Genomic DNA, 15,078 nt, shown 5'->3' on the forward strand with positions numbered 1-15,078 from the left:
GCTCCCAAGTCCACTATTTCTATAGATTTATCCAGTACTTTTTCAAGTTTTGTTCCATTATCTTTTATATTGATTTTATTACTCTCTGTTGACTCTATATGGATCCTCTATGGACTTCCCTGGTAGCTCAGACGGTAAAGCATCTGCCTACAATTGTGGGAGACCTGAGTTCAATCCCTGGGTCGGGAAGATCTCCTGGAGAAGGAAATGGCAACCCACTCCAGTATTTTTGCCTGGAAAATCCTAGGATGGAGGAACCTGGTAGGCTACAGTCCCTCGGGTCACAAAGAGTTGGACATGACTGAGTAATTTCACTTTCACTTTATTGACCCTATTGCACATAATAACTGCAATATTACTGGTTTTTTGTTTTTATGGCTTTCCTCCCTAGTCTGATGCTCCATTCTTCAAGAAGAGAGCTGTTTCATGCACAAAAACAGAGAATATATTCTCATTATAACCCTATAAATTAAGAATAAAGATCAAGGGATAGATATATAAGCCTACATTCCAGCAACCAGTTTACACTGTCAGTTCTGTTACATTCTCATTCTGTGTTCATTAGTCTTCTGCAGAAATCTTGAAGTGAGATGGAATGACAGTTGAGAATCAAACTCCATGACTGAGCTCATCATAACTTTTGTGGGCAGCCCTTGTATTATTTGTTGTCTTATTTAGCATTTCTTAGACTTGGAAGATGAAGCATCACAACTTTTGCTAATTTAGGGATCGTCTAGACTAGCAAAGCACAATAATGCTTCTTTTTATGCTTAATGACATCCCTGCCATAGATGTGATAGATGTAATTCTTAGGTTATGTCGTTTTAAAACTTCAAGATCACCAAATTACATTTAAAATAATTTATGATAAACTATAACTGAGTTATTTTACAATAAAATAAAGTTTTTCTTTTAATTAATAGTTCTTAGTGCTTATACCTTGTAGAATTTGGTCTCTCATGCCTAACTCTTTTCCTTCGTGTCTTTGTTTTAATATTTATGCATTGAATGTTCACTGTGTGTTTTTTACAAAAAACAAATCTACATGTGATATACTTCTTTTCCCCAAAAGTTACATCTGCTGAAGAAAAAACAAAAAGTGGGCATTTATAAAGTGGGAAATATTTTTTAAGTGAATGGAAATATAAGAAGAGAAAAATATAGAGGTCACATTGGCTCAGGAAAGTGTGGGTTGAGTCTAAGCTGTCTGTCTATAAAATATATTCTTGGTAGGTTTGCTCAATGGGTTTTCCCTCTTATTTTTTCTTTTTCTTTTTTTGTATAAATGTTCTATTCCTTATAGAATATTTGCATAGAAAAAAGCTATTAAATAATTCAAAAAGGAAAAAGAAGAAAGGATATCAAAGCTATGAATGAAAGTAGAGGATAAAATAGAGGTGAGTTTAAATGATGGATTAGAGAAGGAAGAGAAAATAAAGTTCATATCTGTTTATTTCAGTCTTCTCATTTGAAGAAATTATGATGATTTTGGACCAAAGAGAAGAAGAGAATAAAACATTTATGGAGAATGTTGAAACAGAAGACTTCCAGCTTGAAGAAACCTAATACGGGGAAAAAATGGCATTTCTCAAGTTTATATTTGAGATTTACCTACCTCACCCCCTTTAAGAAATCGGGCTTCCCTGGTTAGCAACCCCATGGACTGCAGCCCACCAGGCTCCTCTGTCGATGGGGTTTTCCAGGCAAGAGTACTGGAATGGAATGCCATTGCCTTCTCTGTCATCAACATGATTCCAGACTTAATGAGATCTGTCTTCTCTTACTGGGTCATAAGGCCTTAGCTAAAAGGACTATTTTTAATTTATCTGATTTTCTTGCATATAGAAGATTTGCAAATGTTTTATGTTAAATGATTAAGAAAGGAAATACCTTTATAGACTGGTCTCTATTCAGTGATCTGAATCTTCCCTTTAATATAGGCAATGAGTATGGTAGCTGAGAAAAGAGGAGACAGATTACCAGCCTGACTTTTTTAATTGAGGAAGTCTGTCCACTAGATCATATTTTATACACTTTCTCAACTCTAAGTCGTATGTAATGATGTCTTCCCAACAAACCATACCCGCTCTTTCCTATCCCACCTTTTTATAATCTACTTCTTTTCCAAGAGTTGATAGCCATTTTGAATGCTAAAATGCATATTTTAATTGGGCAAATGCATGTCATTTCACACTCATTCTAGTTCTCAATTAAAATAAGACTTCATATAACATTTGTTTTCTCTGAATGGAACTGTGTTTAATTTTCAGTATATTTGATTGATAATAAATTGAAAATATAGTTAAGCTGGAGTTAATGTTTCTTTTAGCTGCAATGTTCTATTATGAAAATTAATCAAAATTAAATACAAACATCAGAATCCTTTATCTTGAAAGTACAATTAATATAGTCGAACTGTATCTTATAACAACATTTTTTTCCTATTCTAATTTAAGGATTAATGTGACCATAAAAGCAAAGAAAATTGAAACAGAATTCAGATCTGAAAGTGTTCAAACTGCCCTTTGTTAGTTCTGAAGTTGCAATCAAATTAACTCGTGTGAATAAATGTATTGTTTATACATTTAAATTGCCATGAAATCAATCACAGTTAAGCTGAACTGGAAACTATTACAGTTGCCTCTCTGAGCAGGAACAGGAATAGTTCTGCTTTGTGATTCTTCCATCATTAGTTCCTTTTCTTTTTCTTGAAATTGCAGTTGAAATGCTCCTAATTTATTTTTTTATTAAAAAAATAAATTGATGCTCATTAGGACAGAATAATTTATTGAAATCCTATACAACTTCATCTCAAATAAAGTCTTTTAATGTCAAAGAGGGCTTTTACTAGAACTAAATAAGTTTCAAGAAGTTTGACCCAAAACTAAACTACCTACCATAACATAACATAACTACCTCCTATAACTGGTTTCTTTTAAGGAATATATCAAACCATTGTGTACACTCTATAGATTTCATCATTAAAAGTCTGTAGCATAACTCATGGAGAAGGCAATGGCACCCACTCCAGTACTCTTGCCTGGAAAATCCCATGGACAGAGGAGCCTGGTGGGCTGCAGTCCATGGGGTCACTAAGAGTCAGACACGACTGAGCGACTTCACTTTCACTTCTCACTTTCATGCATTGGAGAAGGAAATGGCAACCCACTCCAGTGTTCTTGCCTGGAGAATCCCAGGGGCGGGGGAGCCTGGTGGGCTGCCATCTATGGGGTCGCACAGAGTCAGACACGACTGAAGCGACTTAGCAGCAGCAGCAGCATAACTCATCTATTATCTTCTGATCTCTTCCAGACAAAGCCGATCCCTCTTTTCCTATGACCCTACAGTATTTTGTTTATTACATTCACATTATACTTTATTCACATTATATAATCATTATTTCACATTATATTTTGATTATTTGGTTGCATGCATATCTGGATGTACACATGCTGGATTCTGAGAGTAGGCACCAGATTTTAATCACTTGTGTTTTCCTACCACCTACATGTTTATGGAGAGAGTGAAGGAGGAAGGGAGGGATGGAGTGAGAGCTATATTTCAAAGGGAAAAATGTCATATCAAGTATTTTAAAGCGAGAGACTTGACATTTCTACATTCATCATTTGAAGAGAAATCAGCCTAAATTAGAGTTCACTTTCAATATAGCACTTAAGAAAACCCATTTAAGATAATTGAGCTTCTGTTTATTACATAAAACTGCATCCATAAATGTCAGTGTTCAGCCACAGGGCCTTTTGGTCATAAAATATACTACAAGGAACCTCTATGAACCAGGAAAATGAATATAATTAGTCTTTATATTTCTAAATTCAGAGATTCTTTTCCAGACCTATATAGCAGTTCTAAACTACAAATTCTTTTTTTGCTAAATGGCATAATCAAAGGCCATAATGCTAGAAAGTCCATGTAATTTCAGTCTTGGCTAAGATATTCAAATTGTGTTTCTCTCTCCTGAACAATAGTTTTATAGATTGGTCATTTCCAGTTGCTGCTGCTGCTGCTGCTAAGTCGCTTCAGTCGTGTCTGACTCTGTGAGACCCCATAGATGGCAGCCCACCAGGCTCCCCTGTCCCTGGGATTCTCCAGGCAAGAACACTGGAGTGGGTTGCCATTTCCTTCTCCAATGCATGAAAGTGAAAATGAAGTTGCCCAGTCGTGTCCGACTCTCAGTGACCCCATGGACGGCAGCCCACCAGGCTCCTCCATCCATGGGAGTTTCCAGGCAAGGGTTCTGGAGTGGGTCGCCCGTGCCTTTTCCTTCCAGTTGTTAAGGGACTTAATTTATGATTTGACTTTGATGGCTCTTACCTTCTCTTTCTCCTCCTTCCTTTCTTCATTGTTTACTGTGCCAAACATTAGACAGATGCTAGGAAAATACAGAGCAATATTTTGGTTTCAACCCAGTTAGGGAAAATACTGAATGTGATAGACTGACTCTGTGATGATTTATAGTGATTCCTGACACAATTTTCATGCCTTTGTGGAATCTCTTCCCCATCAGTGTGGGCTGAACTTACTGGACTTGCTTCAAATAAATAACATTTGACAAATATGATGAGTGCCACTTCTGAGATTGGTTATTTAAAAAGACTGTGGCTACTGCCTTGGCATTTCTTTATTTCTCTCAAACTACTTGTTCTGAGCTAATCAAGTTGCCAGTTGTGAGAAGCCCTATAAAGAGGTTCACTGTTATGATGGAGAACCAGGGCCCTCGGTCCAATAACCGAAACTAAGGCTTGACAACAACCATATGAGTTGCTTGGGAGTGAACTTTCAGCTTCCATTAAGTCTGGCAATGACAGTAATCCCAGTTGACACCTTGACCACAACCTAATGAGTCACCTTGAGCCAGAGCCATCAACTGAGACAGTCCTAAACTACTCACATAAAGAAGAGTTGTTGTTATTTTAAACTATTAAGTTTTAGGGCAATCTGTTGCCCAGAAATAGATCACTAATATGATAATGAGTGTAAAACAAACCCCTTTATTATAACTGTATGCTGAAGTCCTCTTGTAGGATAATGTGGGGAGACAGAAGAAGTCAGATCTACTTAGGATGGAAATGATGTCAGAAGTCTTTTGAGTTCAAACTTGAAAGAGATTTTCCCTAAGAGAAAGATCTTGAAATGGAAGTAAATTATTCCAGGAAAAGGGAGTTGTATAAATAGAGGTTCAAAAATGTGGAACAGCATGGCAGGTAGAGTAACCAAGCACTTTGTCATCCTTGTGTACGGTACCGGAACACGGGATGCAACATGGAATATGCATCTTTTATGCCGTACTAGTAAGCCTGAATTTTACCCTGTAGGCCCTGGGATGATACACTGAAAACACAATTTGCTCCTTTCACCCACCTTGTTCATATCACTGATCCTCTGACCTGGCCCCTCTTCTGTCAAGCCTACAAACAACCTCAGGGGCCTCTTTTACACTGTGTTCCAGGCAGCTGTTATCCATTGATCAGCACTGGAATAAAATATATGCATATGAGTCTTTGAGGATTAAACTACCTAAAATCACACACACACACACACACACACACACACACACACACTGTAGGAAACCATCTTCCCTCCTCTCCTGCCTTGGAGATAACTTACTCAGACCTTTCTAGTGGCTTTTGGAAATCAGACATATATATCCAACTCAGTGTGTGAACAATTTGGAGCTATATCTACCTCATTTTGTAGGTACCTCAGGAGGTTGGAAAAGCAGTGATTCAATACCTAGTTGTTGAATCGAACCACAAATCTTGTTCAACACCTTCTGGGCGATCCTCAATTTTTTGCCTCTCTTCCTCTTTATTTCTCTTCTCAACTTAAATGCATGAACTCAGGGACAATTGAATACCATGGGTAGCATCTTTGGTAAGGTTAAGAAGCCACCAAAAAACAGACTGAGAGAAGATAAAGTCAAAGGCCTTTAGTGGCAGTGGGACTAGTCATTACTGAGTTTTGTCTAAGGAACTTGAAGACTATTTTTACCACTATTTTCTACTAAAGGATTCCTTGTGTGTGTGTGTATGTGTGCTCAGCTGTATTCTAGTCTTTGTAATCCTATGGACTGTAGCATGCCAGACTCCTCTGTCCATGAGATTTTCCAGGCAAGAATCTTTGCTGCAGCTGCTGCTAAGTTGCTTCAGTCGTGTCTGACTCTGTGAGACCCCGTAGATGGCAGCCCACCGTCTATCCCCCGTCCCTGGGATTCTCCAGGCAAGAACACTGGAGTGGGTTGCCATTTCCTTCTCCAATGCATGACATTGAAAAGTGAAAGTGAAGTCGCTCAGTCGTGTCCGACTCTTCGCGACCCCATGGACTGCAGCCTACCAGGCTCCTCCGTCCATGGGATTTTCCAGGCAAGAGTACTGGAGTGGGGTGCCATGTTGTTGCAAATTTCTAGCATTTCAAAGCTCCCAATTGCAAAAGGTAGGGGACACTGACTTATTGAACATCCCCAAATAATGTTATCAGTTATGCAGAGCTCCATAGTATTAGTTTGCCACTGCATATTATGGAATAGTTAAGGGAATGTGGACCTCATCCACTTGAGTAAGAATGTTTCTTGATGCAACTTCTTAATCTGACTCATAACCCAAAGTCATGTCTTTGGAACTAATATGTAGCCTTTAGGCCATGGTGGGAAGAAAGGGCTTTATTATAACTATCACTTTTTTGGTCTAACTTTAAATCTTTTGTGAGATTTTGGGAAGAAAAAGTCCAGGGTACACAATGGATTCTTGATGCACAGTGCCTTTGCAATGTGCTCTGCAAGCTTGCAGAGGTAGAATAATAGCAGAATACTCTATTTCTATCTCATTTTTCTTTAAACAGATAAAAGTGCTAAGGCAACATTAAAACTTTACTGAGCTGTTAAGATGATTTATTAGAATAGTGCTGTTTCCATTTTCCACTGCTGTGATACAATTGTCAGAGAAGTATGTAAGTAAATAGTGTGCTTTATTTCCACCAAAGTTATTTAACAAGCTAGACAGAAAGTTAAGGCAAGATGAAGAGTCATGTTCTCTCCAGCTACCTGTTCATATTGCTAGGATTGCCTTTTGATTGCAAAGATAATAGAACAGAACTAGGAGAACTAGGAGGAACTAGGAGTTAACTAGGAGTTAACTATTAAATAGTTAACTATTTAATACTACTTTATGTTCTCCCTACATTGGGTAGATATTAATTTCATTCGTGTATAGATGAGGGTACATATCCTTGAAAGAGTCAAGTCAGTTGTCAGAAATCATTCATCGATGACAGGTGTGCGTGGGTACTCAGTCATGTCTGACTCTTTGTGACCCCATGGACTGTAGCCTGACAGGCTCCTCTGTCCATGGGATTTTCTAGACAAGAATATTGGAACAAGTTGCCATTTCCTTCTCCAGGGAATCTTCCCTACCCAGAGTTTGAACCTGCATCTCCACATCTCCTGGATTGCTGGCCAATTCTTTACCACTGAACCATCAGGGACGCCTTCATAAATGACAGAGGTAGTTTGAAATTCACATCTTATTCCAAAGATGGTGTTCCTTCTACTATAATCCATGGCAACTCCATTCGAGTCCACTGTAGCCCCAATGAAAAGCAGAGTCAAGTTTTATAATAGCCTCACTGGCCTGATTAAAGCTAAATAATCATCCATTTTTTGAGTCAATTGAGGTTGATAATGGAAAACCCCACTGCATTGTCAAGTAGTTGATAAGGTCCAGTCGCTTTGATCAGATGACTTTCTCAGCAATTAACCATTTGGCTGAACCAGAGAATTGATTAGACACTAAAATAACCTTCTTTGGGGGAAATGAGAATGCTGAAACAACCCCATAGCTTCCTTCTTCTATAGAAAAGCAGTCATGCTGCTTTATCAAGCAGAGGATGAAGGCAGACACGATCCCCATTCTGCCCTCACTTATTATTCACATTGTGACTTCCTTAAACACTTTTCTCAAAGATTGCCCAAAGAATCCTCTCACATATCAGAAACCCTTGTTCCTGATGCACAGATGAAATATAAAAACCAAATAGATGGCGGTTTTGTTTATTGTTCTGTGAAATTACATTATTAGGAGAGGCATCATTTTAAATTAGGAAGTGATGCATGGCTATAACTGGTTTCAACCCGCTACCTTTTTATGATTAAGGAATATTTCACCATGTTAGGAGATCCTGGAGAAACGAACATACACATTTCATGCTGTTCCTATTCTGGGTGTGCCTGATTGTATTATATCCTCAGAGTCAGTGCAGAGGGAGCACAGAAGTGATATTATTTGGGGTGTGTAGAATATAGTCTAGAATGTATTATTAAGATACTTATCTTGGACTGATTTTACATTCACATAAAACAGTCTATGGAATAGAATCATGATATGCATGGCAAGAAAGCATTTTTAGGGTAGAAACTCACAATTGAGGCTTTTAGAATGAAACAAACATTTGCAGAATCAATCTCTGTCACTTATTACTTATATGAATTTGTGCAAATGATTTAACCTTCCTAAATAAGCAGTCTTTGTTTCATAAAAGGCAAAATGAAGATTATTACTTCATAGGGTTATGGTGAGGGTTAAGAAGAGAATCTGCATCAAATGCAAAGGATATAATGGGCATTCAATAAATACTAATAGCTCTGTGCCTGAGTGAAGAGATCTTATTCACTCATATCAGCTTACGTATCTCCTAAGAAGGAACATTTAGAGTAGCAGCTGGGTTATCTGACTTGTGAGAAACCCACCCAAGGTTCCTGCTATTCATCTACATCAGAGCCCTGAGAAGGGAGTACTTAGTGAGTTTGTCTTCTCTGGTCTATGTCTTTTGGTATCTTCAGTATCTAGCACAGTGTCTGGCATACAGGAAGGATCCTCCTGTAGTGTTTTTAATGTGCTTTTAATTGTGGTAGGGGCTTCCCCGATGGTTCGGTGGGTAAAGAATCCTCCTGCCAATGCAGGAGATGCAGGTGAAGCCAGTTTGATCCCCGGGTCAGGAAGATTCCCCTGGAGTAAGATATAGCAAGCCACTCCTGTATTCTTGCGTGGGAAATCTCATGGACAGAAAAGCCTGGCAGGCTAGAGTCCAAAGAGTTGCAAAGAGCTGGACATGACTGAGCAACTAACCATATACACACAATTATGATAAAAGTCACATAATATAAAACATACTATTTCACTGATATTTAACTATGCATTTCAGTGGCACTAAGTCCATACACACTGCTGTGCAATTCTCACCATCATCTGTCTCCTAAATTTTTCACCTTCTTAAGCTGAAACTCTGTCCTTATTAAACACTAACTCCCCATTCTCCCTCCCCACCCCCCACCCCTGGCATCTACCAATGTACTTTCTGACTCTGAATTTGACTGCTCTAGGTACCTCATATAAGTGGAATCACAGTATTTGTCTGCACCTACTGTATACTGGAATGCATTTTTTAGGTTAACTTATATCCTACAAACAGATTGTACCTTCTTCCCCCCTACCACCCTGTGCTATGTGGTAGCTTCTCATTGATTATCTATTTTATACATAGTAATGTGAATATGTTAATCCCAGTCTTCCAATTTATCCCCCTCTTTCCCTCTTTGAGGTCCATAGATTTTTCTGTATATCTGTGTCTCTATTTCTGCTTTGCAAATAGGTTCATCTGGGCTATTTTTTCCTAATTCTACATATATGCATCTTTTATGTATTTTTTTTAATGAAAGAAAAATAAATAGAAAAATGAAAGATTTCTTTGAAATCTAAAGCATGTGAGACATAAGGAATCACTGAGCATGTTTTCTAAAATGCCCCTGTGTCCCAGCCTTTGGTTACTTATTGCAGTATTTGACTGTTCAAAAGATTGTTAATAGGCTATTCTTGACTCCCCTCCCCTGCAGACAGAGCATACATTGACGTGTCCCTGGGAGTCTTTACCGGCTAATGTTGTTGGGCTGAATGATGGAGAGAGGAAGACTTTACACTCACTTGCTGTTATTCTCTGTCTCCACCTCCTGGGGTCACGTAAACTGATGTTCCATTCTGTAGATCTGTCAACCATGCAGCATTGTCTTCCGAGCTTTATTCAGTCTTTATTCAGCATTTATTGAGGTCCTGCTACCTCAATACCTGTGTAAGAATAATAGGTATGGCATTCACTCAGTGCTTCAGCCACGGTGATTTTTTTTCCTATTTTCTAATTTGCTCTAGGACACCAACAAGTCTATAAACACACTTTTGCCTCCTATTCATCTCATTAACCTCACATGAAGTGCCTTGTCCTCTAAGAAACCTTTGTTTAACTCCCTGGCTTTATTTTAAGGGTTCTCCCTACATGACCTCATACCACTTTATTTCTCATAGCTTATATAAGGCAATACGGTAATCATATATGTACCACTCAGTGTTCCCAACTAAATACAATGGCTGTTGATAGTAGAAATTGTGATTGGTATCTTAATTTTTTTTGTATAATTAGTCATTGGTATCATATCTGGCTTATATTAGGTACCCATCTATTTGTTGAATAAATGGATGAATGAATGAGATGAAAATTTAATGACCTTTCCCTTTGAAAGGATACCAATATGGCAGAGAGAGTGAGAGCGAGAGAGAGGATATCTTTTAAAAGAAAATTATAGTAAAATATAATAAGAGTCACAATAAAAATCTGAACCACATACCATTAGGTTCTAGAGGAGAGAGAGGAAGAAGTAACATCTGAACTGGATCTTCATTGTCAAAGAAGAGTTTGATGAGTTGATGATAGTCTCTGTGCTTTTTGCTGCGGTGAATAGAAACAGTGCAGGGATGAAAGCAAGAAGATGCTTGGGACATTTCCTCTCATTCAAACACCTTCAGACAATATCTACTGAGCCTCATCCTTTCCAAGGGATCTTCAGTGATGCTGTGTGTTTCTTGCTGCAATTAACAGAAACAGTGCAGGAATGAAAAAAAGATGCTTGGGGCATTTTCCTCTCATTCAAACACCTTCAGACAATATCTACTGAGCCTCATCCTTTCCAATGGACCTTAAACCTCCATTTTAAGTCCTCTACTTCTCAGGAGCAGCATCTCTGCTCTCATCTTTTATAAATACGGCAAGGGGTATAAAAACATCATTACAATATACTACATATTCTATTTTTTTAAGATTTATTTTTCTGTGGACCATTTTTAATGAATGGTCATTTTTAATGACTATTATTTTCAGTTTTTATTGACTCTATGACAACATTGCTTTTGTTTTATGTTTTGTTTTGGTCCCAAGACACATGGGTTCTTAGCTCCCCAACCAGACATCAAATCCCCACCTCCTGCATTGAAAGCTGAAGTCTTAACCACTGGACCCCCAGGGAAGTTCCAGCAATATACTATATATTTTAAAACCTCTATTGATAGTGTTTCTCCAAAGCTGAACACCGAATTATACAAAGCCAAATGTTATATGAAATTATTTTTCTCTCAATGGTGGTAGAACTGTGCTATTCCATACGAAGTTTTGCCATCCTTCCCACTTTCCAAATTAATATGGCTGTAAATACAAGCTTTGAGTCACTGAACATACTATTTTATTTAAAAACATCAGTTAAATAATTATTTTTCAGATATTTGAGATCAGTTCTAGTATTATAAATCCCCTGTATATTTCAAATGACAGCATTTTTCTAGTAAGCTAGGCAGTTACTTATCCTCTGGAAATATAAAGAAAATAGACTGTATTCTTGGATTTCAAAACTGTCACCTATCTGATTTCTAATATGCCTCACACACCTCTCTTATTGATTGTCTGAATTTAATGAACAACTGTGTTCATTTTCCTAAGTTCAGTTTTTTAAATTAGGAGGAGGTACTTTAAATTCCTGACTTGAGGCAGCTTTTCAGGTATATTTTCTGTTTATCTAGCTAGTGACCCATCCACTATTTTATAATAACTATTCACATACATGACATCTTTTAAGATGCATGTGTTCATATATAGCCATATATGTATAGACATTTGGGGACATGTTTTATTTAGTTTTTATAAATATTTATTGATAGGATATATTTTATTATTGCATTATAGTGTTTGTGTATTCCTCTTCCATTTGACCTTCATAATGGCAACAAGAAGAATTTTAAGTAGTTGATTCAGTGATACAATTCAGAGTATCTTAAACGTGTTCAACTTCAAAACGAATGACTTGACTCTCTAAAGTAAAGCAATTTCTAGTTACAGATAAATTTAATCTTGAAATGAAAATATGGCAAAAGTGGATCTCAAAAAGAAACAGGCTGAATAGGGATCTCAAAAAGAAAGTGATTTATCTGCATTTAGCAGTAACAAAAACCCATAGTCAGACTCTGACTCATGTCAGTGTATGGCAAAAACCACTACAATATTATAAAGTAAATAGCCTCCAATCAAACTAAATAAATTAATTTAAAAGAAAAAAAAAGAACTTGCTCTCTGAAAGAGTTCCTGTTTTGACATTTCTGTCCAGCCTTCATGTTGTGAAATTGCATTTGATTCACAGGTGGTAGGTAGCTAGTGCACTGGGTATTAAGACATTACTCCCTGGAAAAGATGTCTTAATAAACACAATTTCTGGTTTTATTGGTTTGAATCATTAAACACAGTTTTCCTTTTGACTTGATTCTGAGTATAAAAAAAAAAACAAATAAGAAGGCTCTAATGTTGGTTTAGACCCATATAAATGTGATCGTGTGATGGAAATGTTCCAGATCATGGTAAAAGTAGAAGACCTGCAGCCTCATGCAGTACTGAAAGCATAAACAATAGTTTCTTTCACATAGCAAGCTCTATGAGTTTCTTTTTCGTTACAGAATATAAAGGCATTAAAAGATAAGCTATGGGAATTAAAGGAGTTGGAATTATATATTAATCAAAAACATCAATGTTACTGCAGTGTGCTACAAATTTTAAAAATAAGTATCCATTGAATGCCTACTACACATGAGAGATTAAGTATGCTATTTTCTCCCTATTATAGCTTTATAAGGGAGATGTTATTATACTTATTTTCTAAGAAAAAATGGAGAAATTTATCCATTTGTCTAAAATCAAAGAACCAGTATGTGGTGGGAAGGGCTCAGAGAAAATCTGTGTAGTGCTAGGACCTGACCACTTAACTACTGTATGAGGCTGCCTCTTGTGTAACCCCAATCTTTACATGTAGAACACAGTAACATGAGTATAGGTTTATTTAGCCCCATATTTTACAAAGCATATGAAAGAGAAATCTAGCCTGATTGTAATTATAGAGAAACTAGTTATGGTACAAAAATATCAATAACTAGTGTGCTATTAGTACTAAAATGGCATGACGTTAAGGATCATTTGTTGCTCCATAAAGTATTACTCCAAAATCTTGTGGCAACAGCAACTACCATGTATGTAGTTCACAATTCTTCTGTGTGGTTCTTCTCATCTTGGCTGGGCTCTGCTGATCTTGTGTATAGTCAGTCAGTATGATAAATGGGGGCTTATCATTCTCATTCACGTGGTTGACAGTTAACTGGCTGTTGGCTGGGGGGCCTTGGTTCTCTTCCACTTGGTCTCTTTTCTATCATCTAACTTGGGCTTATTCTCATGGTGGCAGCAATATAAGAAAGGGCTGTTGAGGACTAGGGTGAGGATTTGCACAGCCTCACTTTCTTCACTGTCTTTTAGACATAGTAAGTTTCAAAGCCAGGCCAATTTCAATAGCAGGACGAGATATTCCTCTTCTTCAAATATTCACAAAGAATATTGTCATTCTTTTTGCCATCTGACCATGGATTATCTGGAAGTGATGATACAAGTAGCTTAATTTCCTTAGAAGTTAGCATGACAGGCAATGTAAAAAAGCAAATGGCTGATGAAAATTAATAGCATGAGTCCATGATACCAACCTTAACTCTACTCAGAAAGGAAAAGTTTTACAAAGATTTTATGGATTGCTATATCATCTCCAAATTTTTTTTTAAGTCTGCACTTTTCTATAACTGTAATTACCTTTACTCCATAGTGATCAGGAAAATTGGAGCAGGAGAAAGGCCGTTTGGTATTTACCCTGAGAAATCTTAAATTTTAATTTGTTGATGCATAGCACCACCAACTATATTATCTTCAATCATTACAGAACCTTTAAAATACACTTAGTGGTTTTAGTCATTTTCTAAATGTTTTTAGTCATTTAGTCATTTTAACATTCATATCTCAAAGTCTTAAGTCACAGAGACTTTATATACCAGATGGAAAAATTCAATCCTTTTCAATATGGCTATAAAATAAAGATGAATACAGGAAAAGATAGTCCAAATCAATTACCCATAAATTTCACACTGTAGGGCTGTTGTACTTCACAACCAGGCTATGAGTTTGACACAAAGACAGCAAAGGGGTAAGGGTAAAATTTCCTGAGCTCTAGTAAAGTTTTCTCTTTCTTGCATTGGAGAAGGAAATGGCAACCTACTCCAGTGTTCTTGCCTGGAGAATCCCAGGGATGGAGGAGTCTGGTGGGCTGCCGTCTATGGGGTTGCACAGAGTCAGACACGACTGAAGTGACTTAGTAGCTTAGCAGCAGTAAAGTTTTAAGGGCTTCCTGCATGATTCAGTGGTAAAGAATTTGCCTGCCAATGCAGGAGACACAGGTTCTATCTATGGGTCAGGAAGATCCCCTGGAGAAGGAAATGGCAACCCACTCCAGTATTCTTGCCTGGGAAATCCGATGAACAAAGGAGCCTGGTGGGCTACAGTCCATGGGGTTGCAAGAGTTGGACATAAAAGAACTAAACAACAACATAGCAACTTAGCAACTAAACAAAAACAACAAAGTAAAGTTTTATATCTACTCCCCTTGAATATGGTTTATATGTCCTTCAGAGAGAACATGTCAGGCTTCCCTGAGCTCAGTTGGTAAAGAATCCTCCTGTAGTGCAAAAGACCCTGGTTTGATTCCTGGGTCAGGAAGATCTGCTGGAGAAGGGATAGGCTACCCGCTCCAGTATTCTTGGGCTTCCAAGGTGGCTCAGCTGGTAAAGAATCCACCTGCAATGTGGGAGACATGGGTTCGATCTCTGGGTTGGGAAA

At 37.6% G+C, this 15,078-nt stretch overlaps 1 protein-coding gene across 21 annotated transcripts in view; it reads left to right on the top strand.

Moving 5' to 3' along the window:
• Positions 1–15,078, top strand: part of LINGO2 (leucine rich repeat and Ig domain containing 2) — a 681,723-nt gene that overhangs the window by 143,363 nt on the left and 523,282 nt on the right. For 2 of the 21 annotated variants that reach the window (XR_008713376.1, XR_008713375.1), the window contains one exon: positions 1,460–2,583. The exons of 17 other annotated variants lie outside the window; for them this stretch is intronic. The gene's annotated coding sequence lies outside the window, so the exon portion shown is untranslated. Of the gene's footprint in view, positions 1–1,459; positions 2,584–9,901; positions 10,481–15,078 lie in introns of those variants that run through there. 2 more of the 21 variants (XR_008713392.1, XR_008713389.1) reach the window with 2 other exon arrangements.

This window comes from Bubalus kerabau, chromosome 4, assembly GCF_029407905.1.
Source record: "Bubalus kerabau isolate K-KA32 ecotype Philippines breed swamp buffalo chromosome 4, PCC_UOA_SB_1v2, whole genome shotgun sequence".
Lineage (NCBI taxonomy): Eukaryota > Metazoa > Chordata > Mammalia > Artiodactyla > Bovidae > Bubalus > Bubalus kerabau.